Genomic DNA, 24,178 nt, shown 5'->3' with positions numbered 1-24,178 from the left:
ACACTGATTTTGGGTTTCTTGAGGCAATCTTTCACAAAATGTCCTGATATACCACAATAAAGACACAGATTATTGGCGCGTCTTTTCTCTTTTTCCTCCTTGGACAGAGGTCCTCTAATTGAGCCAATCTGCATAGGTTCTTCTCCGACGCCATTTTCTTTTTGTGTGACTTCAGATCTGGCTCGGTCAAGCCGTGGTAAATAGGGCCGGAACTCTTTCTTCTTTTCGGACTTCCTTTCACACAATCTATGTTCTAGCTGCAAGACCAAATCAATAAGCTCCGAGATCTCCCGTGGCCGTTTTGGAATCTGCGCCAGAGCGTCTTTCAGTTCATCTTTTAATCCTCGGTAAAAAATTGCGGAACGTTTACTCTCAGGCCACTCAGGTTCCACAATTAGTTTGTTAAATTGAGCAATATATGCTATCAATTCCCAATTACCTTGTTTAAGATCCAAGAGTTCATTATCTGTAGCTTGTTCTGCCGTTCTCCTATCAAAAATACGTAAAAATTCCTTCTTAAACACATCAAAATTGTACAAGGCTGGATCGTCTCTTGAAATCAACGGCATAGACCAAGCAGCGGCATCACCGCTCATGTAAGACAGCATGAACGCAACCTTGACCCTGTCATCCTTGAACACTACAGGTCTGCACAGAAAATGCAGCGAACACTGGGTCATAAATATCAGTGCTTTATGTGGGTCCCCCCCAAACCTTTCAGGATTAGCCAATGGAACAACTGGCGCCACAGAGTGAATCACCTGCGTAGCCGCCTCTGAAGCAGAACTCCTACTGACTCCCGACGAACCTCCCGCCAGAAGCTCCTCCATCTTAGTTTTAATTATATGATTCTCTTGTTGGGACCTTTTTATTTCTCCCCTCAGTGCCCTATTATCCTCTGCGGATTGGGTTAACTGACTTTGCAGGCCATCCAAAATTCCCGCCAGAGTCTTAAGGTCTAACCCCTCTGCCATCGTGGCTCAGACGGAAACAGTGGCACTTCAATCTGTCAGACTAGCACACTAGAATTCCATCGAAGCCGACGATTGCTCCCAATGCCCCACCACCACAGAAACCGCCAGAAATATTAAATTTGGCAACTGCTGAAGCGGCGGGGAAAGGGGAAGTGGACAGAGAGAGAGAGACGGCCAGGTAGATAATACGCTTCTCTGGTCTTCTATCTTCGCTGGTGTAATACTACTGCACCTGTAGAAAGACAACACTTAACACCTGTACTCTAAATGAGTCTTAATATCTTATAACCCAAAGAGAACTTGTGTACCTGCAAAGCCTGGCTTGTAGCTTCTCTCCCATGTAGTCTAGACTGACTTCTATACACAATTGTGATGATAGTTGGCGTCTGTAAATACACATAAGTGTTATCTAAATGAGCTGTACTACTACGCCACCAAACCCCCGCCCAGAAACCTTGACTTACCAATTTGGTCTAGACTATTGCAGTATATTAAGTCCAGTAGAAAGCTTCTTCTACTACTGAAAATGTTCAACTGAAAATACTGTTGCTGCGGTCACAAAATGATGAACACACCAGATAGCTAAGATGCATGAAATCGTCTTTGAAATTAAGCTTCTGAATATAGCTTACAAATGAACCAAATCTTATTTCCAGCTAGTAAGGCTCAGAACTAAACACCAACCAGCCGGTAACTCACGGTTTCCCAAGTTGCTTCTTGACTCAAAGAAACTCGTTTGCTGCTTGACTGTTCTTGCTCCCTCGTTGCGCATGCGATACTTCTAAGTGGATAAGTTCTTGACTCTGCACGAAAATGTTCCACACTGCTCTGAATTCAAATTGCTCCAAACAGGAACCGCAGACTTCAATAACGCACGCTCCGGGTGCGTAGTTCAATCAATCAATCAAGGACATTTATAGAGCGCACTACTTACCCGGAGGGTCTCAAGGCGCTGGGGGGGGGGGGGGGCTGCTACTGCTCGAACAGCCAGGTCTTGAGCTTCTTCCTGAAGGAGAGGTGGTCTTGGGTCAGGCGCAGGTCGGGAGGGAGGGAGTTCCAGGTCTTGGCGGCCAGGTGGGAGAAGGACCTTCCTCCTGTTGTCGTTCTTCGGATGCGGGGGACGGCGGCGAGGGCGTGACTGGCTGATCGGAGGTGGCGTTTGGGAGCGTAGAAGTTGATGCGGTTGTTGATGTAGCTCGGGCCTAGATCGTGTAGGGCTTTGTGTGCGTGGGTGAGGAGACGGAAGGTGATTCTTTTGTTGACGGGGAGCCAGTGCAGGTCTCTCAAATGTCCGGAGATGTGGCTGCGTCGGGGGATGTCGAGGATGAGTCTGGCTGAGGCGTTCTGGATCCTCTGGAGTCTCTTCTGGAGCTTGGCGGTGGTTCCGGCGTAGAGGGCGTTGCCGTAGTCCAGTCGGCTGGTGACGAGGGCCTGGGTGACCGTCTTCCTGGTCTCGGTGGGGATCCACCGGAAGATCTTCCGTAGCATGCGCAGGATGTTGAAGCATGACGAGGAGACGGCGTTGACTTGTCTGGTCATGGAGAGGGAGGAGTCCAGGATGAAGCCCAGGTTGCGTGCGTGGTCTGTCGGTTTGGGTGCGGTGCCCAGGGCGGGGGGCCACCAGGAGTCATCCCAGGGGGAGGGCGAGGAGCACAGGATGAGGACTTCCGTCTTGTCTGAGTTCAGTTTCAGGCGGCTGGTCGTCATCCACTCGGCTACATCTTTCATCCCTTCGTGAAGGTTGGCTCTGGAAGCGGCGGGGTCGTTGGTCAGGGAGAGGATCAGCTGGGTGTCATCGGCGTAGGAGATGATGTTCAGGTTGTGTTGGCGTGCGATGGGCGCGAGGGGGCTCATGTAGACGTTGAAGAGGGTGGGGCTCAGCGAGGATCCTTGAGGGACGCCGCAGATGACTTCGGTGGCCTCTGACTTGTACGGTGGTAGACGGACTCTCTGTGTTCTTCCGTCGAGGAAGGAGACGATCCATTCCAGTGCCTTCTCCTGAATTCCGACGTTGCTGAGGCGCTGCACTAGGGTGCGGTGGCAGACAGTGTCGAATGCCGCGGAGAGGTCTAGGAGGATGAGGGCCCCTGTTTCTCCGTTGTCCATCAGGGCTCGGATGTCATCGGTGGCAGCGATGAGGGCGGTCTCGGTGCTGTGGTTGGCTCGGAAGCCAGACTGTGAGGGGTCGAGGGATCCATTTGTCTCGAGGAAGGCGGCCAGCTGTTTGTTGACGGTCTTCTCGATGACTTTGGCTGGAAACGGGAGGAGCGAGATGGGGCGGTAGTTCTTGAGTTCGGTGGGGTCCGCTGTTGGTTTCTTTAGTAGAGCGCTGAGTTCGGTGTGCTTCCAGCTCTCCGGGAAGGTGGCGGTGTCGAAGGAGGTGTTGATGATGTCCCGCAGGTGAGGTGCGATGACAGCGTCGGCCTTGTTGAAGACGTGGTGAGGGCAGGGGTCGGTCGGAGATCCGGAGTGGATGGAGTTCATCATGCGGACGGTGTCATCGGTGCTGATCGGAGTCCAGGCGCGGAGGGTGGTGGTGGGCGGCGTTGCAGCGGTCGTTGTGTGCGATGGTTGAATGCTGAAGCTGTTGTGTATGTCCGCGATCTTGTTGTGGAAGTAGGAGGCGAGGGAATTGCAGAGGTCTTGCGATGGGGTGATGTCGTTGTTTCCGGCGTTGGGGTTGGAGAGCTCTTTCACGATGTTGAAGAGTTCCTTGCAGTTGTGTGAGTTGTTGTCCAGTCGGTCCTTGAATGCAGTTTTCTTGGTGGCACGGATCAGTTGGTGGTGCTTCCGGGTGGCAAGCTTGAGGGTGGTCATGTTGTCCGGTGTTTGTTCCCTTCTCCAGATTTCTTGAGGGCTCGGCAGTTCTTCTTGGAGCTCTTGAGTTCGTCGGTGAACCATGGGGCTTTCTTGCTGCCGGGTCTGCTGGGCGGGGTCCTCAGAGGGGCGAGTTCGTCCGCGCAGTTGCTGATCCACTTCGTGAGGTTGTCGGCGGCCTGGCTGGGGTTCGCTGAGCTGGCGGGAGGGTGCTGACTCAGGGAAGCGGCGAGCTGGTCGGCTGTGATCTTGTTCCAGCTTCTTTGGGCAACCTGTTGCTGGTGGTGGTGGGTCGTCGTTCTTCTGAAGGTGAAGTGGACGCAGCTGTGGTCCGTCCAGTGGAGTCCTGTGGCGTGGCTGATGGCGATCTCTATGCTGGATGAGAAGACGGCGTCGAGTGTGTGTCCGGCGAGGTGGGTGGGGGTGGTCACCAGCTGCTTGAGTCCCAGGTTTGCGAGGTTTTCCAGCAGGGTGGTGGTGTTGCGGTCGTCGTTGTTCTCCAGGTGGAAATTGAGGTCCACGAGGAGGATGTAGTCGGCTGAGGGGAGGGCGAGCGGGCTGATGAAGTCGGCGATGTCCTCGCTGAATTGTGTGCGTGGTCCCGGGGGTCTGTAGATGAGGGTGCCTCTGAGGGTGGTCTTGGGGTTGACGTGGATCTGGAAGTGCAGGTGTTCGGCGGGTGCGATGGTGTCGTCGGTGTTGGTCGTGATGCGGATGGTGTTCCTGTGAATGATGGCGATGCCTCCTCCTGTCTGGTTGACGCGGTCTCTCCGGATGATCTTGTAGCCGTCCGGGATGGCGATGGCGATGTCGGGCGCTGAGGAGGCGTTCATCCAGGTTTCCGTGAGGAAGGCGACGTCTGGGGTTGTGGTGTCGAGCAGGTTCCAGAGCTCGACAGCGTGTCTGTGGACGGAGCGGGTGTTGAGCAGGATGCACTTCAGGTGGTTGCTGCTGGTGTTCTGCTTGGTGGACGCTGGTGCAGTGCAGGTCCGGGTGCAGGAGAACCTGTAGGACTGGCAGATGAAGGGTCCGTGGGTGCGTCTCGGGGTGGCTCGGTAGCATCCAGGGGTTCGGCCGGCGTTGAGTGCGTTGAGGGTGGCGGCGTCGTACGTCCGGCGGGTGGGCTGGGGTCTGCGGGGGCCAGGGGTCCTGGCGCTGGGCGCGGTCCAGGCGCTTACGGGCGTAGACGGGCTTACCTTTGGCGCACCTTCGGCGCTCAATCGGTGCTCCCGCTGCGCCCGTCCGCTGCGCGGTCGCTCTGGGGACGTCATAAGAAGGGAGCCGGTTGGGAGGGTCTGCGGGGAGGCGGGAGCGCGAGCCAATCGGCTGTCGGGGGGGCGGGGCCTCGGGCTGGGGCGGCGGGAAAAGCTGGAGCCAGCTTGGCGGCCCTCGGGAGGCTGGGGCGGCGGGAAAAGCTGGTGTGGGCTCGGCGGCCCTCGGGAGGCTGGGGCTGCGGCAGCGGCAGCAGGCACAGGAGCGTGGGGTGACCAGGCCGAAGGCGCAGTTCAGTTGAAGTGCGCAGTTCCTAATTGCTCCTCAGTACATAAGCGGAGCGGCAGTCGCGCGACCACTACCGCTAGACTGCGACTCTTGAATAGCGTGTTCAGGACATTTGGCGGCCATGCTGGTGGTGATCACCAGTGACCGCAGACACTGCCTAAACATGAATTTGGACACTATAAACCCTTTCTTCCAGCGTGGCAACACTCTAACACCTCTAGATCTTGTGCGCTTTACTTGTGCCTTACCCTTTAACCCTATAGCTGCTATGAGGTTCCTGACAATTTTAGTTGAAAAAGTCATAATTCACATCCAACAGTCACTTAGAGTCAAAAGATTAAATGTTAAAATATCATCCATATTGACCATTTTGGGAACGTTCGACAGGTCCTGAGTCATCGTTTTTCATCAGAAAATTTATTTTTTGGACTGTACCAAAAATGATTCAAAATGTCAATTGGATCGTGCCTCATGTTGAATATCCCCTTTTGAAACCCTCACAGTGACCAAAATTGACATTTTTACAGAGTTTTGCTTACTCAAAAGCTTCAATTTTGAACAATTACACGCACCAAAATGACTTTAAACTCACTGATTTTAGTTGAAAAAGTCATAATTCACATCCAACAGTCATTTAGAGTCAAAAGATTAAATGTTAAAATTTCATCCATATTGACCATTTTGGGAAAGTTCGACAGGTCCTGAGTCATCGTTTTTCATCAGAAAATTGATTTTTTTGACTGTACCAAATATGATTCAAAATGTCAATTGGATTGTGCCTCTTGTTGAATAACCACTTTTGGAAAACTCACAGTGACCAAAATTGCCATTTTTACAGAGCTTTGCTTACTCAAAAGCTTCCATTTTGATCAATTTAAGCCACCGAAATGACTTTAAACACACTTATTTTAGTTGAAAAAGTAATAATTCACATCCAACAGTCATTTAGAGTCAAAAGATTAAATGTTAAAATTTCATCCATATTGACCATTTTGGGAACGTTCGACAGGTTCGGAGTCATCGTTTTTCATCCGAAAACTGATTTTTTGGACTGCACCAAATATGATTCAAAATGTCAATTGGATTGTGCCTCATGTTGAATAACCACTTTTGAAACCCTCACCGTGACCACAATTGCCATTTTTACAGAGTTTTGCTTACTTAAAAGCTTCAATTTTGAACAATTTCAGGCACCAAAATGACTTTAAACTAACTTATTTTAGTTGAAAAAGTCATAATTCACATCCAACAGTCATTTAGAGTCTATAGATTAAATGTTAAAATGTCATCCATATTGACCATTTTGGGAACGTTCGACAGGTCTGGAGTCATCGTTTTTCATCAGTAAATTGATTTTTTGGACTGTACCAAATATGATTCAAAATGTCAATTGGATCGTGCCTCATGATGAATAACCACTTTTAAAACCCTCACTGTGACCAAAGTTGCCATTTCTACAGAGTTTTTCTTACTCAAAAACTTTCTTTTTTACCAATTTCAGGAACCGAAATGACTTTAAACACACTTTTTTTAGTTGAAAAAGTCTTAATACACATCCAACAGTCATTTAGAGTCAAAAGATTAAATGTTAAAATTTCATCCATATTGAACATTTTGGGGACGTTCGACAGGTTCGGAGTCATTGTTTTTCATGAGAAAATTGGATTTTTGGAGTGTACCAAAAATGATTCAAAATGTCAATTGGATCATGCGTCATGTTGAATAACCACTTTTGAAACCCTCACAGTACGAACATTTCCATTTTTACAGAGTTTTGCTTACTCAAAAGCTACAATTTTGAACAATTTCTGGCACCGAAATAACTTTAAACTCACTGATTTTAGTTCAAAAAGTCATAATTCACATCCAACAGTCATTTAGAGTCAAAAGATTAAATGTTAAAATGTCATCCATATTGACCATTTTGGGAACGTTCGACAGGTCTAGAGTCATCGTTTTTTCATCAGAAAATTGATTTTTTGGACTGTACCGAATATGATTCAAAATGTCAATTGGATCGTGCCTCATGTTGAATAACCACTTTTGAAACCCTCACAGTGACCAAAGTTGCCATTTCTACAGAGTTTTTCTTACTCAAAAGCTTCAATTTTGACCAATTTCAGGAACCGAAATGACTTTAAACACACTTATTTTAGTTGAAAAAGTCTTAATTCACATCCAACAGTCATTTGGAGTCAAAAGATTAAATGTTAAAATTTCATCCATATTGAACATTTTGGGAAAGTTCGACAGGTCCGGAGTCATTGTTTTTCATCAGAAAAGTGCTTTTTAGGAGTGTGCCAAAAATGATTCGAAATATCAATTGGACCGTGCCTCATGTTGAATACCCTCTTTTGAAACCCTCACAGTGACCAAAATTACCATTTTTACAGAGTTTTGCTTACTCAAAAGCATAAATTTTGACCAATTTCAAGTACCGAAATGACTTTAAACACACTTTTTTTAGTTGAAAAAGTCATAATTCACATCCAACAGTCATTTAGAGTCAAAAGATTAAATGTTAAAATTTCATCCATATTGACCATTTTGGGAGCGTTGGACAGGTCCGGAGTCATCGTTTTTCATCAGAAAATTGATTTTTTGGACTGTACCACATATGATTCAAAATGTCAATTGGATCGTGCCTCATGTTGAATAACCACTTTTGAAACCCTCACAGTGACCAAAATTGCCATTATTACAGAGCTTTGCTTACTCAAAAGATTCCATTTTGACCAATTTAAGGCACCGAAATGACTTTAAACAAACTTATTTTAGTTGAAAAAGTCATAATTCACATCCAACAGTCATTTAGAGTCAAAAGATTAAATGTTAAAATTTCATCCATATTGACCATTTTGGGAAAGTTCGACAGGTCCGGAGTCATTGTTTTTCATCAGAAAATTTCTTTTTAGGAGTGTACCAAAAATGATTCAAAATGTCAATTGGACCGTGCCTCATGTTGAATACCCACTTTTGAAACCCTCACAGTGACCACAATTGCCATTTTTACAGAGTTTTGCTTACTCAAAAGCTTCAAATTTGATCAATTTCAGGCACCGAAATGACTTTAAACACACTTATTTTAGTTGAAAAGTCATAATTCACATCCAACAGTCACTTAGAGTCAAAAGATTAAATGTTAAAATATCATCCATATTGACCATTTTGGGAACGTTCGACAGGTCCGGAGTCATCGTTTTTCATCAGAAAATTTATTTTTTGGACTGTACCAAAAATTATTTAAAATGTCAATTGGATCTTGCCTCATGTTGAATATCCACTTTTGAAACCCTCACAGTGACCAAAATTGCCATTTTTACTGAGTTTTGCTTACTCAAAAGCTTCAATTTTGAACAATTCACGCACCAAAATGACATTAAACTCACTGATTTTAGTTGAAAAAGTCATAATTCACATCCAACAGTCATTTAGAGTCAAAAGATTAAGGGGCAGATTTATGAAGGCCTTGCGCCTCCGATGCGTCACTTTTTCCCATGTTAAAAATGACGCACCGGCGGCGCAAGGCCTTCATAAATCTGCCCCTAAATGTTAAAATTTCATCCATATTGACCATTTTGGGAAAGTTCGACAGTTCCGGAGTCATCGTTTTTCATCAGAAAATTGATTTTTTGGACTGCACCAAATATGATTCAAAATGTCAATTGGATTGTGCCTCATGTTGAATAACCACTTTTGAAACCCTCACCGTGACCAAAATTGCCATTTTTACCGAGTTTTGCTTACTTAAAAGCTTCAATTTTGAACAATTTCAGGCACCAAAATGACTTTAAACTCACTTATTTTAGTTGAAAAAGTCACAATTCAAATCCAACAGTCATTTAGAGTCTATAGATTAAATGTTAAAATATCATCCATATTGACCATTTTGGGAACGTTCGACAGGTCTAGAGTCATCGTTTTTCATCAGTAAATTGATTTTTTGGACTGTACCGAATATGATTCAAAATGTCAATTGGATCGTGCCTCATGTTGAATAACCACTTTTGAAACCCTCACGGTGACCAAAGTTGCCATTTCTACAGAGTTTTTCTTACTCAAAAGCTTCAATTTTGACCAATTTAAGCCACCGAAATGACTTTAAACACACTTATTTTAGTTGAAAAAATCATAATTCACATCCAACAGTCATTTAGAGTCAAAAGATAAAATGTTAAAATTTCATCCATATTGACCCTTTTGGGAACGTTCGACAGGAGTCATCGTTTTTCATCAGAAAATTGATTTTTTGGACTGCACCAAATATGATTCAAAATGTCAATTGGATTGTGCCTCGTGTTGAATAACCACTTTTGAAACCCTCACCGTGACCAAAATTGCCATTGTTACAGAGATTTGCTTACTTAAAAGCTTCAATTTTGAACAATTTCAGGCACCAAAATGACTTTAAACTCACTTATTTTAGTTGAAAAAGTCATAATTCACATCCAACAGTCATTTAGAGTCTATAGATTAAATGTTAAAATGTCATCCATATTGACCATTTTGGGAACGTTCGACAGGTCTGGAGTCATCGTTTTTCATCAGTAAATTGATTTTTTGGACTGTACCAAATATGATTCAAAATGTCAATTGGATCGTGCCTCATGATGAATAACCACTTTTGAAACCCTCACAGTGACCACAGTTGCCATTTCTACAGAGTTTTTCTTACTCAAAAGCTTCAATTTTGACCAATTTCAGGAACCGAAATGACTTTAAACACACTTATTTTAGTTGAAAAAGTCTTAATTCACATCCAACAGTCATTTAGAGTCAAAAGATTAAATGTTAAAATTTCATCCATATTGAACATTTTGGGGATGTTCGACAGGTCCGGAGTCATCGTTTTTCATCTGAAAATTGATTTTTTGGACTGTACCAAAAATTATTCAAAATGTCAATTGGATCGTGCCTCATGTTGAATAACCACTTTTGAAAAACTCACAGTGACCAAAATTGCCATTTTGACGGAGCTTTGCTTACTCAAAAGCTTCCATTTTGACCAATTTAAGCCACCAAAATGACTTTAAACACACTTATTTTAGTTGAAAAAGTCTTAATTTACATCCAACAGTCATTTAGAGTCAAAAGATTAAATGTTAAAATTTCATCCATATTGACCATTTTGGGAACATTCGCCAGGTCCGGAGTCATCGTTTTTCATCAGAAAATTGGATTTTTGGAGTGTACCACATATGATTCAAAATGTCAATTGGATCGTGCCTCGTGTTGAATAACCACTTTTGAAACCCTCACAGTGACCAAAATTGCCATTTTTACAGAGTTTTTCTTACTCAAAAGCTTCAATTTTGACCAATTTCAGCCACCAAAATGACTTTAAACACACTTATTTTAGTTGAAAAAATCATAATTCACATCCAACAGTCATTTAGAGTCAAAAGATAAAATGTTAAAATTTCATCCATATTGACCCTTTTGGGAACGTTCGACAGGAGTCATCGTTTTTCATCAGAAAATTGATTTTTTGGACTGCACCAAATATGATTCAAAATGTCAATTGGATTGTGCCTCGTGTTGAATAACCACTTTTGAAACCCTCACCGTGACCAAAATTGCCATTGTTACAGAGATTTGCTTACTTAAAAGCTTCAATTTTGAACAATTTCAGGCACCAAAATGACTTTAAACTCACTTATTTTAGTTGAAAAAGTCATAATTCACATCCAACAGTCATTTAGAGTCTATAGATTAAATGTTAAAATGTCATCCATATTGACCATTTTGGGAACGTTCGACAGGTCTGGAGTCATCGTTTTTCATCAGTAAATTGATTTTTTGGACTGTACCAAATATGATTCAAAATGTCAATTGGATCGTGCCTCATGATGAATAACCACTTTTGAAACCCTCACAGTGACCAAAGTTGCCATTTCTACAGAGTTTTTCTTACTCAAAAGCTTCAATTTTGACCAATTTCAGGAACCGAAATGACTTTAAACACACTTATTTTAGTTGAAAAAGTCTTAATTCACATCCAACAGTCATTTAGAGTCAAAAGATTAAATGTTAAAATTTCATCCATATTGAACATTTTGGGGATGTTCGACAGGTCCGGAGTCATCGTTTTTCATCTGAAAATTGATTTTTTGGACTGTACCAAAAATTATTCAAAATGTCAATTGGATCGTGCCTCATGTTGAATAACCACTTTTGAAAAACTCACAGTGACCAAAATTGCCATTTTGACGGAGCTTTGCTTACTCAAAAGCTTCCATTTTGACCAATTTAAGCCACCGAAATGACTTTAAACACACTTATTTTAGTTGAAAAAGTCTTAATTTACATCCAACAGTTATTTAGAGTCAAAAGATTAAATGTTAAAATTTCATCCATATTGACCATTTTGGGAACATTCGCCAGGTCCGGAGTCATCGTTTTTCATCAGAAAATTGGATTTTTGGAGTGTACCACATATGATTCAAAATGTCAATTGGATCGTGCCTCGTGTTGAATAACCACTTTTGAAACCCTCACAGTGACCAAAATTGCCATTTTTACAGAGTTTTGCTTACTCAATAGCCACAATTTTGAACAATTTCAGGCACCAAAATGACTTTAAACTCACTGATTTTAGTTGAAAAAGTCATAATTCACATCCAACAGTCATTTAGAGTCAAAAGATTAAATGTTAAAATTTCATCCATATTGAACATTTTGGGGACATTCGACAGGTCCGGAGTCATCGTTTTTCATCAGAAAATTGATTTTTTGGACTGTACCACATATGATTCAAAATGTCAATTGGATCGTGCCTCGTGTTGAATAACCACTTTTGAAACCCTCACAGTGACCAAAATTGCCATTTTTACAGAGCTTTGCTTACTCAAAAGATTCCATTTTGACCAATTTCAGGCACCGAAATGACTTTAAACAAACTTATTTTAGTTGAAAAAGTCATAATTCACATCCAACAGTCATTTAGAGTCAAAAGATTAAATGTTAAAATTTCATCCATATTGACCATTTTGGGAAAGTTCGACAGGTCGGAGTCATTGTTTTTCATCAGAAAATTTCTTTTTAGGAGTGTACCAAAAATGATTCAAAATGTCAATTAGACCGTGCCTCATGTTGAATACCCACATTTGAAACCCTCACAGTGACCAAAATTGCCATTTTTACAGAGTTTTGCTTACTCAAAAGCTTCAAATTTGTACAATTTCACGCACCAAAATGACTTTAAACTCACTGATTGAAGTTGAAAAAGTCATAATTCACATCCAACAGTCATTTAGAGTCAAAAGATTAAATGTTAAAATTTCATCCATATTGACCATTTTGGGAAAGTTCGACAGGTCTAGAGTCATCGTTTTTCATCAGAAAATTGATTTTTTTGACTGTACCAAATATGATTCAAAATGTCAATTGGATTGTGCCACTTGTTGAATAACCACTTTTGAAAAACTCACAGTGACCAAAATTGCCATTTTTACAGAGCTTTGCTTACTCAAAAGCTTCCATTTTGACCAATTTAATCCACCGAAATGACTTTAAACACACTTATTTTAGTTGAAAAAGTCATAATTCACATCCAACAGTCATTTAGAGTCAAAAGATTAAATGTTAAAATGTCATCCATATTGACCATTTTGGGAACGTTCGACAGGTCTAGAGTCATCGTTTTTTCATCAGAAAATTGATTTTTTGGACTGTACCGAATATGATTCAAAATGTCAATTGGATCGTGTCTCATGTTGAATAACCACTTTTGAAACCCTCACAGTGACCAAAGTTGCCATTTCTACAGAGTTTTTCTTACTCAAAAGCTTCAATTTTGACCAATTTCAGGAACCGAAATGACTTTAAACACACTTATTTTAGTTGAAAAAGTCTTAATTCACATCCAACAGTCATTTGGAGTCAAAAGATTAAATGTTAAAATTTCATCCATATTGAACATTTTGGGAAAGTTCGACAGGTCCGGAGTCATTGTTTTTCATCAGAAAAGTGCTTTTTAGGAGTGTGCCAAAAATGATTCGAAATATCAATTGGACCGTGCCTCATGTTGAATACCCTCTTTTGAAACCCTCACAGTGACCAAAATTACCATTTTTACAGAGTTTTGCTTACTCAAAAGCATAAATTTTGACCAATTTCAAGTACCGAAATGACTTTAAACACACTTTTTTTAGTTGAAAAAGTCATAATTCACATCCAACAGTCATTTAGAGTCAAAAGATTAAATGTTAAAATTTCATCCATATTGACCATTTTGGGAGCGTTGGACAGGTCCGGAGTCATCGTTTTTCATCAGAAAATTGATTTTTTGGACTGTACCACATATGATTCAAAATGTCAATTGGATCGTGCCTCATGTTGAATAACCACTTTTGAAACCCTCACAGTGACCAAAATTGCCATTATTACAGAGCTTTGCTTACTCAAAAGATTCCATTTTGACCAATTTAAGGCACCGAAATGACTTTAAACAAACTTATTTTAGTTGAAAAAGTCATAATTCACATCCAACAGTCATTTAGAGTCAAAAGATTAAATGTTAAAATTTCATCCATATTGACCATTTTGGGAAAGTTCGACAGGTCCGGAGTCATTGTTTTTCATCAGAAAATTTCTTTTTAGGAGTGTACCAAAAATGATTCAAAATGTCAATTGGACCGTGCCTCATGTTGAATACCCACTTTTGAAACCCTCACAGTGACCACAATTGCCATTTTTACAGAGTTTTGCTTACTCAAAAGCTTCAAATTTGATCAATTTCAGGCACCGAAATGACTTTAAACACACTTATTTTAGTTGAAAAGTCATAATTCACATCCAACAGTCACTTAGAGTCAAAAGATTAAATGTTAAAATATCATCCATATTGACCATTTTGGGAACGTTCGACAGGTCCGGAGTCATCGTTTTTCATCAGAAAATTTATTTTTTGGACTGTACCAAAAATTATTTAAAATGTCAATTGGATCTTGCCTCATGTTGAATATCCACTTTTGAAACCCTCACAGTGACCAAAATTGCCATTTTTACTGAGTTTTGCTTACTCAAAAGCTTCAATTTTGAACAATTCACGCACCAAAATGACATTAAACTCACTGATTTTAGTTGAAAAAGTCATAATTCACATCCAACAGTCATTTAGAGTCAAAAGATTAAGGGGCAGATTTATGAAGGCCTTGCGCCTCCGGTGCGTCACTTTTTCCCATGTTAAAAATGACGCACCGGCGGCGCAAGGCCTTCATAAATCTGCCCCTAAATGTTAAAATTTCATCCATATTGACCATTTTGGGAAAGTTCGACAGTTCCGGAGTCATCGTTTTTCACCAGAAAATTGATTTTTTGGACTGCACCAAATATGATTCAAAATGTCAATTGGATTGTGCCTCATGTTGAATAACCACTTTTGATACCCTCACCGTGACCACAATGGCCATTTTTACAGAGTTTTGCTTACTTAAAAGCTTCAATTTTGAACAATTTCAGGCACCAAAATGACTTTAAACTAACTTATTTTAGTTGAAAAAGTCATAATTCACATCCAACAGTCATTTAGAGTCTATAGATTAAATGTTAAAATGTCATCCATATTGACCATTTTGGGAACGTTCGACAGGTCTGGAGTCATCGTTTTTCATCAGTAAATTGATTTTTTGGACTGTACCAAATATGATTCAAAATGTCAATTGGATCGTGCCTCATGATGAATAACCACTTTTAAAACCCTCACAGTGACCAAAGTTGCCATTTCTACAGAGTTTTTCTTACTCAAAAGCTTTCTTTTTTACCAATTTCAGGAACCGAAATGACTTTAAACACACTTATTTTAGTTGAAAAAGTCCTAACACACATCCAACAGTCATTTAGAGTCAAAAGATTAAATGTTAAAATTTCATCCATATTGAACATTTTGGGAACGTTTGACAGGTCCGGAGTCATCGTTTTTTATCTGAAAATTGAATTATTGGACTGTACCAAAAATGATTCAAAATGTCAATTGGATCGTGCCTCATGTTTAATAACCACTTTTGAAACCCTCACAGTGACCAAAATTGCCATTTTTACAGACATTTGCTTATTCAAAAGCTTCAATTTTGACCAATTACAGGCACCGAAATGACTTTAAACACTCTTATTTTAGTTGAAAAAGTCTTAATTTACATCCAACAGTCATTAAAAGTCAAATGATTAAATGTTAAAATTTCATCCATATTGAACATTTTGGGGACATTCGCCACGTCCGGAGTCATCGTTTTTCATGAGAAAATTGGATTTTTGGAGTGTACCAAAAATGATTCAAAATGTCAATTGGATCGTGCCTCATGTTGAATAACCACTTTTGAAACCCTCACAGTGACGAACATTGCCATTTTTACAGAGTTTTGCTTACTCAAAAGCTACAATTTTGAACAATTTCTGGCACCGAAATAACTTTAAACTCACTGATTTTATTTCAAAAAGTCATAATTCACATCCAACAGTCATTTAGAGTCAAAAGATTAAATGTTAAAATTTCATCCATATTGACCATTTTGGGAACGTTTGACAGGTCCGGAGTCATCGTTTTTCATCAGAAAATAGATTTTTTGGACTGTACCACATATGATTCACAATGTCAATTGGATCGTGCCTCATGCAGAATAACCACTTTTGAAACCCTCACAGTGACCAAAATTGCCATTTTACAGAGTTTTTCTTACTCAAAAGCTTCAATTTTGACCAATTTCAGGAACCGAAATGACTTTCAACGTCGGAATCCAGGAGAAGGCACTGGAGTGGATCACCTCCTTCCTCACCGGAAGGACACAGAGAGTCCGCCTCCCCCCGTTCAGATCGGAGGCCACCGAAGTCATCTGCGGCGTCCCTCAAGGCTCCTCGCTCAGCCCAACTCTCTTCAACGTCTACATGAGCCCCCTCGCAGCCATCGCACGCCAGCACAACCTGAACATCATCTCCTACGCCGACGACACCCAGCTGATCCTCTCCCTCACCAACGACCCCGCCACCACCAGAACCAACCTGCACGAAGGGATGACAGAAGTAGCCAAATGGATGTCGAACAGCCGCCTGAAACTGAACTCAGACAAGACGGAAGTCCTCATCCTGGGATCCTCACCCTCCGCCTGGGATGACTCCTGGTGGCCCCCCGCCCTGGGCAGCGCACCCAAACCAACTGACAACGCACGCAACCTGGGCTTCATCCTGGACTCCTCCCTCTCCATGACCAGACAAGTCAACGCCGTCTCCTCGTCGTGCTTCCACATCCTGCGAATGCTATGCAAGATCTTCCGATGGATCCCCACCGAGACCAGGAAGACGGTCACCCAGGCCCTCGTCACCAGCCGTCTGGACTACAGCAACTCCCTCTACGCCGGAACCACCGCCAAACTCCAGAAGAGACTCCAGCGGATCCAGAACACCTCAGCACGACTCATCCTGGACATCCCCCGCCGCAGCCACATCTCCAGACACCTGAGAGATCTGCACTGGCTCCCGGTCAACAAGAGAATCACCTTCCGGCTCCTCACCCACGCACACAAAGCCTTACACAACCAAGGACCAGGATACCTCAACAGCCGCCTCAACTTCTATGCTCCCACGCGCCAGCTTCAATCGACCAGCCACGCCCTCGCCGCCGTCCCCCGCATCCGAAGAGCCACCACAGGAGGAAGGTCCTTCACCTACCTGGCCGCCAAGACTTGGAACTCCCTTCCGACCCACCTCCGCCTGACCCAGGACCACCTCGCCTTCAGGAAGCAGCTCAAGACCTGGCTATTCGAGCAGTAACGGACCCCCCCCCCCCCCCCAGCGCCTTGAGACCCTCCGGGTGAGTAGTGCGCTATACAAATGCATAGATAGATAGATAGACTTATTTTAGTTGAAAAAGTCTTAATTCACATTCAACAGTCATTTAGAGTCAAAAGATTAAATGTTAAAAATTCATCCATATTGACCATTTTGGGAACGTTCCACAGGTCCGGAGTCATCGTTTTTCATCAGAAAATTGATTTTTTGGACTGCACCAAATATGATTCAAAATGTCAATTGGATTGTGCCTAATGTTGAATAACCACTTTTGAAACCATCACCGTGACCAAAATTGCCATTTTTACAGAGTTTTGCTTACTTAAAAGCTTCAATTGTGAACAATTTCAGGCACCAAAATGACTTTAAACTCACTTATTTTAGTTGAAAAAGTCATAATTCACATCCAACAGTCATTTAGAGTCTATAGATTAAATGTTTTAATGTCATCCATATTGACCATTTTGGGAACGTTCGACAGGTCTGGAGTCATCGTTTTTCATCAGTAAATTGATTTTTTGGACTGTACCAAATATGATTCAAAATGTCAATTGGATCGTGCCTCATGTTGAATAACCACTTTTGAAACCCTCGCAGTGACCAAAATTGCCATTTCTACAGAGTTTTTCTTACTCAAAAGCTTCAATTTTGACCAATTTCAGGAACCAAAATGACTTTAAACACACTTATTTTAGTTGAAAAAGTCTTAATTCACATCCAACAGTCATTTAGAGTCAAAAGATTAAATGTTAAAATTTCATCCATATTGAACATTTTGGGGACGTTCGACAGGTCCGGAGTCATCGTTTTTTATCAGAAAATTGATTTTTTGGACTGTACCACATATGATTCAAAATGTCAATTGGATCGTGCCACATGTTGTATAACCACTTTTGAAACCATCACAGTGACCAAAATTGCCATTTCTACAGAGTTTTGCTTACTCAAAAGCTTTAATTTTGAACAATTTCAGGCATCGAAATGACTTTAAACTCACTGATTTTAGTTGAAAAAGTCATAATTCACATGCGACAGTCATTTAGAGTCAAAAGATTAAATGTTAAAATTTCATCCATATTGACCATTTTGGGAACGTTCGACAGGTCCGGAGTCATCGTTTTTCATCAGAAAATTTATTTTTTGGACTGTACCACATATGATTCAAAATGTCAATTGGATTGTGCCTCATGTTGAATAACCACTTTTGAAAAACTCACAGTGACCAAAATTGCCATTTTGACAGATCTTTGCTTACTCAAAAGCTTCCATTTTGACCAATTTAAGCCACCGAAATGACTTTAAACACACTTATTTTAGTTGAAAAAGTCATAATTCACATCCAACAGTCATTTAGAGTCAAAAGATTAAATGTTAAAATTTCATCCATATTGACCATTTTGGGAACGTTAGACAGGTCCGGAGTCATCGTTTTTCATCAGAAAATTGATTTTTTTGGACTGCACCAAATATGATTCAAAATGTCAATTGGATTGTGCCTCATGTTGAATAACCACTTTTGAAACCCTCACCGTGACCAAAATTGCCATTTTTACCGAGTTTTGCTTACTTAAAAGCTTCAATTTGGAACAATTTCAGGCACCAAAATGACTTTAAACTCACTTATTTTAGTTGAAAAAGTCATAATTCACATGCGACAGTCATTTAGAGTCAAAAGATTAAATGTTAAAATTTCATCCATATTGACCATTTTGGGAACGTTCGACAGGTCCGGAGTCATCGTTTTTCATCAGAAAATTGATTTTTTGGACTGTACCACATATGATTCAAAATGTCAATTGGATTGTGCCTCATGTTGAATAACCACTTTTGAAAAACTCACAGTGACCAAAATTGCCATTTTGACAGATCTTTGCTTACTCAAAAGCTTCCATTTTGACCAATTTAAGCCACCGAAATGACTTTAAACACACTTATTTTAGTTGAAAAAGTCATAATTCACATCCAACAGTCATTTAGAGTCAAAAGATTAAATGTTAAAATTTCATCCATATTGACCATTTTGGGAACGTTAGACAGGTCCGGAGTCATCGTTTTTCATCAGAAAATTGATTTTTTTGGACTGCACCAAATATGATTCAAAATGTCAATTGGATTGTGCCTCATGTTGAATAACCACTTTTGAAACCCTCACCGTGACCAAAATTGCCATTTTTACCGAGTTTTGCTTACTTAAAAGCTTCAATTTTGAACAATTTCAGGCACCAAAATGACTTTAAACTCACTTATTTTAGTTGAAAAAGTCACAATTCAAATCCAACAGTCATTTAGAGTCTATAGATTAAATGTTAAAATATCATCCATATTGACCATTTTGGGAACGTTCGACAGGTCTAGTGTCATCGTTTTTCATCAGTAAATTGATTTTTTGGACTGTACCGAATATGATTCAAAATGTCAATTGGATCGTGCCTCATGTTGAATAACCACTTTTGAAACCCTCACGGTGACCAAAGTTGCCATTTCTACAGAGTTTTTCTTACTCAAAAGCTTCAATTTTGACCAATTTCAGGAACCAAAATGACTTTAAACACACTTATTTTAGTTGAAAAAGTCTTAATTCACATCCAACAGTCATTTAGAGTCAAAAGATTAAATGTTAAAATTTCATCCATATTGAACATTTTGGGGATGTTCGACAGGTCCGGAGTCATCGTTTTTCATCTGAAAATTGATTTTTTGGACTGTACCAAAAATGATTCAAAATGTCAATTGGATCGTGCCTCATGTTGAATAACCACTTTTGAAAAACTCACAGTGACCAAAATTGCCATTTTGACGGAGCTTTGCTTACTCAAAAGCTTCCATTTTGACCAATTTAAGCCACCGAAATGACTTTAAACACACTTATTTTAGTTGAAAAAGTCTTAATTTACATCCAACAGTCATTTAGAGTCAAAAGATTAAATGTTAAAATTTCATCCATATTGACCATTTTGGGAACATTCACCAGGTCCGGAGTCATCGTTTTTCATCAGAAAATTGGATTTTTGGAGTGTACCAAAAATTATTCAAAATTTCAATTGGATCGTGCCTCATGTTGAATAACCACTTTTGAAACCCTCACAGTGACCAAAATTGCCATTTTTACAGAGTTTTGCTTACTCAATAGCCACAATTTTGAACAATTTCAGGCACAAAAATGACTTTAAACTCACTGATTTTAGTTGAAAAAGTCATAATTCACATCCAACAGTCATTTAGAGTCAAAAGATTAAATGTTAAAATTTCATCCATATTGACCATTTTGGGAACGTTCGACAGGTCCGGAGTCATCGTTTTTCATCAGAAAATTAATTTTTGGGACTGTACCACATATGATTCAAAATGTCAATTGGATCGTGCCTCATGCAGAATAACCACTTTTGAAACCCTCACAGTGACCAAAATTGCCATTTCTACAGAGTTTTTCTTACTCAAAAGCTTCAATTTTGACCAATTTCAGGAACCAAAATGACTTTAAACACACTTATTTTAGTTGAAAAAGTCTTAATTCACATCCAACAATCATTTAGAGTCAAAAGATTAAATGTTAAAATTTCATCCATATTGAACATTTTGGGGACATTCGACAGGTCCGGAGTCATCGTTTTTCATCAGAAAATTGATTTTTTGGACTGTACCACATATGATTCAAAATGTCAATTGGATCGTGCCTCATGTTGAATAACCACTTTTGAAACCCTCACAGTGACCAAAATTGCCATTTTTACAGAGCTTTGCTTACTCAAAAGATTCCATGTTGACCAATTTCAGGCACCGAAATGACTTTAAACAAACTTATTTAAGTTGAAAAAGTCATAATTCACATCCAAAAGTCATTTAGAGTCAAAAGATTAAATGTTAAAATTTCATCCATATTGACCATTTTGGGAAAGTTCGACAGGTCCTGAGTCATCGTTTTTCATCAGAAAATTGATTTTTTTGACTGTACCAAATATGATTCAAAATGTCAATTGGATTGTGCCACTTGTTGAATAACCACTTTTGAAAAACTCACAGTGACCAAAATTGCCATTTTTACAGAGCTTTGCTTACTCAAAAGCTTCCATTTTGACCAATTTAAGCCACCGAAATGACTTTAAACACACTTATTTTAGTTGAAAAAATCATAATTCACATCCAACAGTCATTTAGAGTCAAAAGATAAAATGTTAAAATTTCATCCATATTGACCCTTTTGGGAACGTTCGACAGGAGTCATCGTTTTTCATCAGAAAATTGATTTTTTGGACTGCACCAAATATGATTCAAAATGTCAATTGGATTGTGCCTCGTGTTGAATAACCACTTTTGAAACCCTCACCGTGACCAAAATTGCCATTGTTACAGAGATTTGCTTACTTAAAAGCTTCAATTTTGAACAATTTCAGGCACCAAAATGACTTTAAACTCACTTATTTTAGTTGAAAAATTCATAATTCACATCCAACAGTCATTTAGAGTCTATAGATTAAATGTTAAAATGTCATCCATATTGACCATTTTGGGAACGTTCGACAGGTCTGGAGTCATCGTTTTTCATCAGTAAATTGATTTTTTGGACTGTACCAAATATGATTCAAAATGTCAATTGGATCGTGCCTCATGATGAATAACCACTTTTGAAACCCTCACAGTGACCAAAGTTGCCATTTCTACAGAGTTTTTCTTACTCAAAAGCTTCAATTTTGACCAATTTCAGGAACCGAAATGACTTTAAACACACTTATTTTAGTTGAAAAAGTCTTAATTCACATCCAACAGTCATTTAGAGTCAAAAGATTAAATGTTAAAATTTCATCCATATTGAACATTTTGGGGATGTTCGACAGGTCCGGAGTCATCGTTTTTCATCTGAAAATTGATTTTTTGGACTGTACCAAAAATGATTCAAAATGTCAATTGGATCGTGCCTCATGTTGAATAACCACTTTTGAAAAACTCACAGTGACCAAAATTGCCATTTTGACGGAGCTTTGCTTACTCAAAAGCTTCCATTTTGACCAATTTAAGCCACCGAAATGACTTTAAACACACTTATTTTAGTTGAAAAAGTCTTAATTTACATCCAACAGTCATGTAGAGTCAAAAGATTAAATGTTAAAATTTCATCCATATTGACCATTTTGGGAACATTCGCCAGGTCCGGAGTCATCGTTTTTCATCAGAAAATTGGATTTTTGGAGTGTACCAAAAATTATTCAAAACTTCAATTGGATCGTGCCTCATGTTGAATAACCACTTTTGAAACCCTCACAGTGACCAAAATTGCCATTTTTACAGAGTTTTGCTTACTCAATAGCCACACTTTTGAACAATTTCAGGCACCAAAATGACTTTAAACTCACTGATTTTAGTTGAAAAAGTCATAATTCACATCCAACAGTCATTTAGAGTCAAAAGATTAAATGTTAAAATTTCATCCATATTGAACATTTTGGGGACATTCGACAGGTCCGGAGTCATCGTTTTTCATCAGAAAATTGATTTTTTGGACTGTACCACATATGATTCAAAATGTCAATTGGATCGTGCCTCGTGTTGAATAACCACTTTTGAAACCCTCACAGTGACCAAAATTGCCATTTTTACAGAGCTTTGCTTACTCAAAAGATTCCATTTTGACCAATTTCAGGCACCGAAATGACTTTAAACAAACTTATTTTAGTTGAAAAAGTCATAATTCACATCCAACAGTCATTTAGAGTCAAAAGATTAAATGTTAAAATTTCATCCATATTGACCATTTTGGGAAAGTTCGACAGGTCCGGAGTCATTGTTTTTCATCAGAAAATTTCTTTTTAGGAGTGTACCAAAAATGATTCAAAATGTCAATTAGACCGTGCCTCATGTTGAATACCCACATTTGAAACCCTCACAGTGACCAAAATTGCCATTTTTACAGAGTTTTGCTTACTCAAAAGCTTCAAATTTGTACAATTTCACGCACCAAAATGACTTTAAACTCACTGATTGAAGTTGAAAAAGTCATAATTCACATCCAACAGTCATTTAGAGTCAAAAGATTAAATGTTAAAATTTCATCCATATTGACCATTTTGGGAAAGTTCGACAGGTCCTGAGTCATCGTTTTTCATCAGAAAATTGATTTTTTTGACTGTACCAAATATGATTCAAAATGTCAATTGGATTGTGCCACTTGTTGAATAACCACTTTTGAAAAACTCACAGTGACCAAAATTGCCATTTTTACAGAGCTTTGCTTACTCAAAAGCTTCCATTTTGACCAATTTAATCCACCGAAATGACTTTAAACACACTTATTTTAGTTGAAAAAGTCATAATTCACATCCAACAGTCATTTAGAGTCAAAAGATTAAATGTTAAAATTTCATCCATATTGACCCTTTTGGGAACGTTCGACAGGAGTCATCGTTTTTCATCAGAAAATTGATTTTTTGGACTGCACCAAATATGATTCAAAATGTCAATTGGATTGTGCCTCGTGTTGATTAACCACTTTTGAAACCCTCACCGTGACCAAAATTGCCATTGTTACAGAGATTTGCTTACTTAAAAGCTTCAATTTTGAACAATTTCAGGCACCAAAATGACTTTAAACTCACTTATTTTAGTTGAAAAAGTCATAATTCACATCCAACAGTCATTTAGAGTCTATAGATTAAATGTTAAAATGTCATCCATATTGACCATTTTGGGAACGTTCGACAGGTCTGGAGTCATCGTTTTTCATCAGTAAATTGATTTTTTGGACTGTACCAAATATGATTCAAAATGTCAATTGGATCGTGCCTCATGATGAATAACCACTTTTGAAACTCTCACAGTGACCAAAGTTGCCATTTCTACAGAGTTTTTCTTACTCAAAAGCTTTCTTTTTTACCAATTTCAGGAACCGAAAGGACTTTAAAAACACTTATTTTAGTTGAAAAAGTCTTAATTCACATCCAACAGTCATTTAGAGTCAAAAGATTAAATGTTAAAATTTCATCTATATTGAACATTTTGGGGACGTTCGACAGGTCCGGAGTCATCGTTTTTCATCTGAAAATTGAATTTTTGCACTGTACCAAAATGATTCAAAATGTCAATTGGATCGTGCTTCATGTTGAATAACCACTTTT

Source organism: Lissotriton helveticus, chromosome 11 (genome assembly GCF_964261635.1).
Source record: "Lissotriton helveticus chromosome 11, aLisHel1.1, whole genome shotgun sequence".
Taxonomy (NCBI): Eukaryota; Metazoa; Chordata; class Amphibia; order Caudata; family Salamandridae; genus Lissotriton; species Lissotriton helveticus.
Note: the sequence above shows the minus strand (reverse complement) of the source record.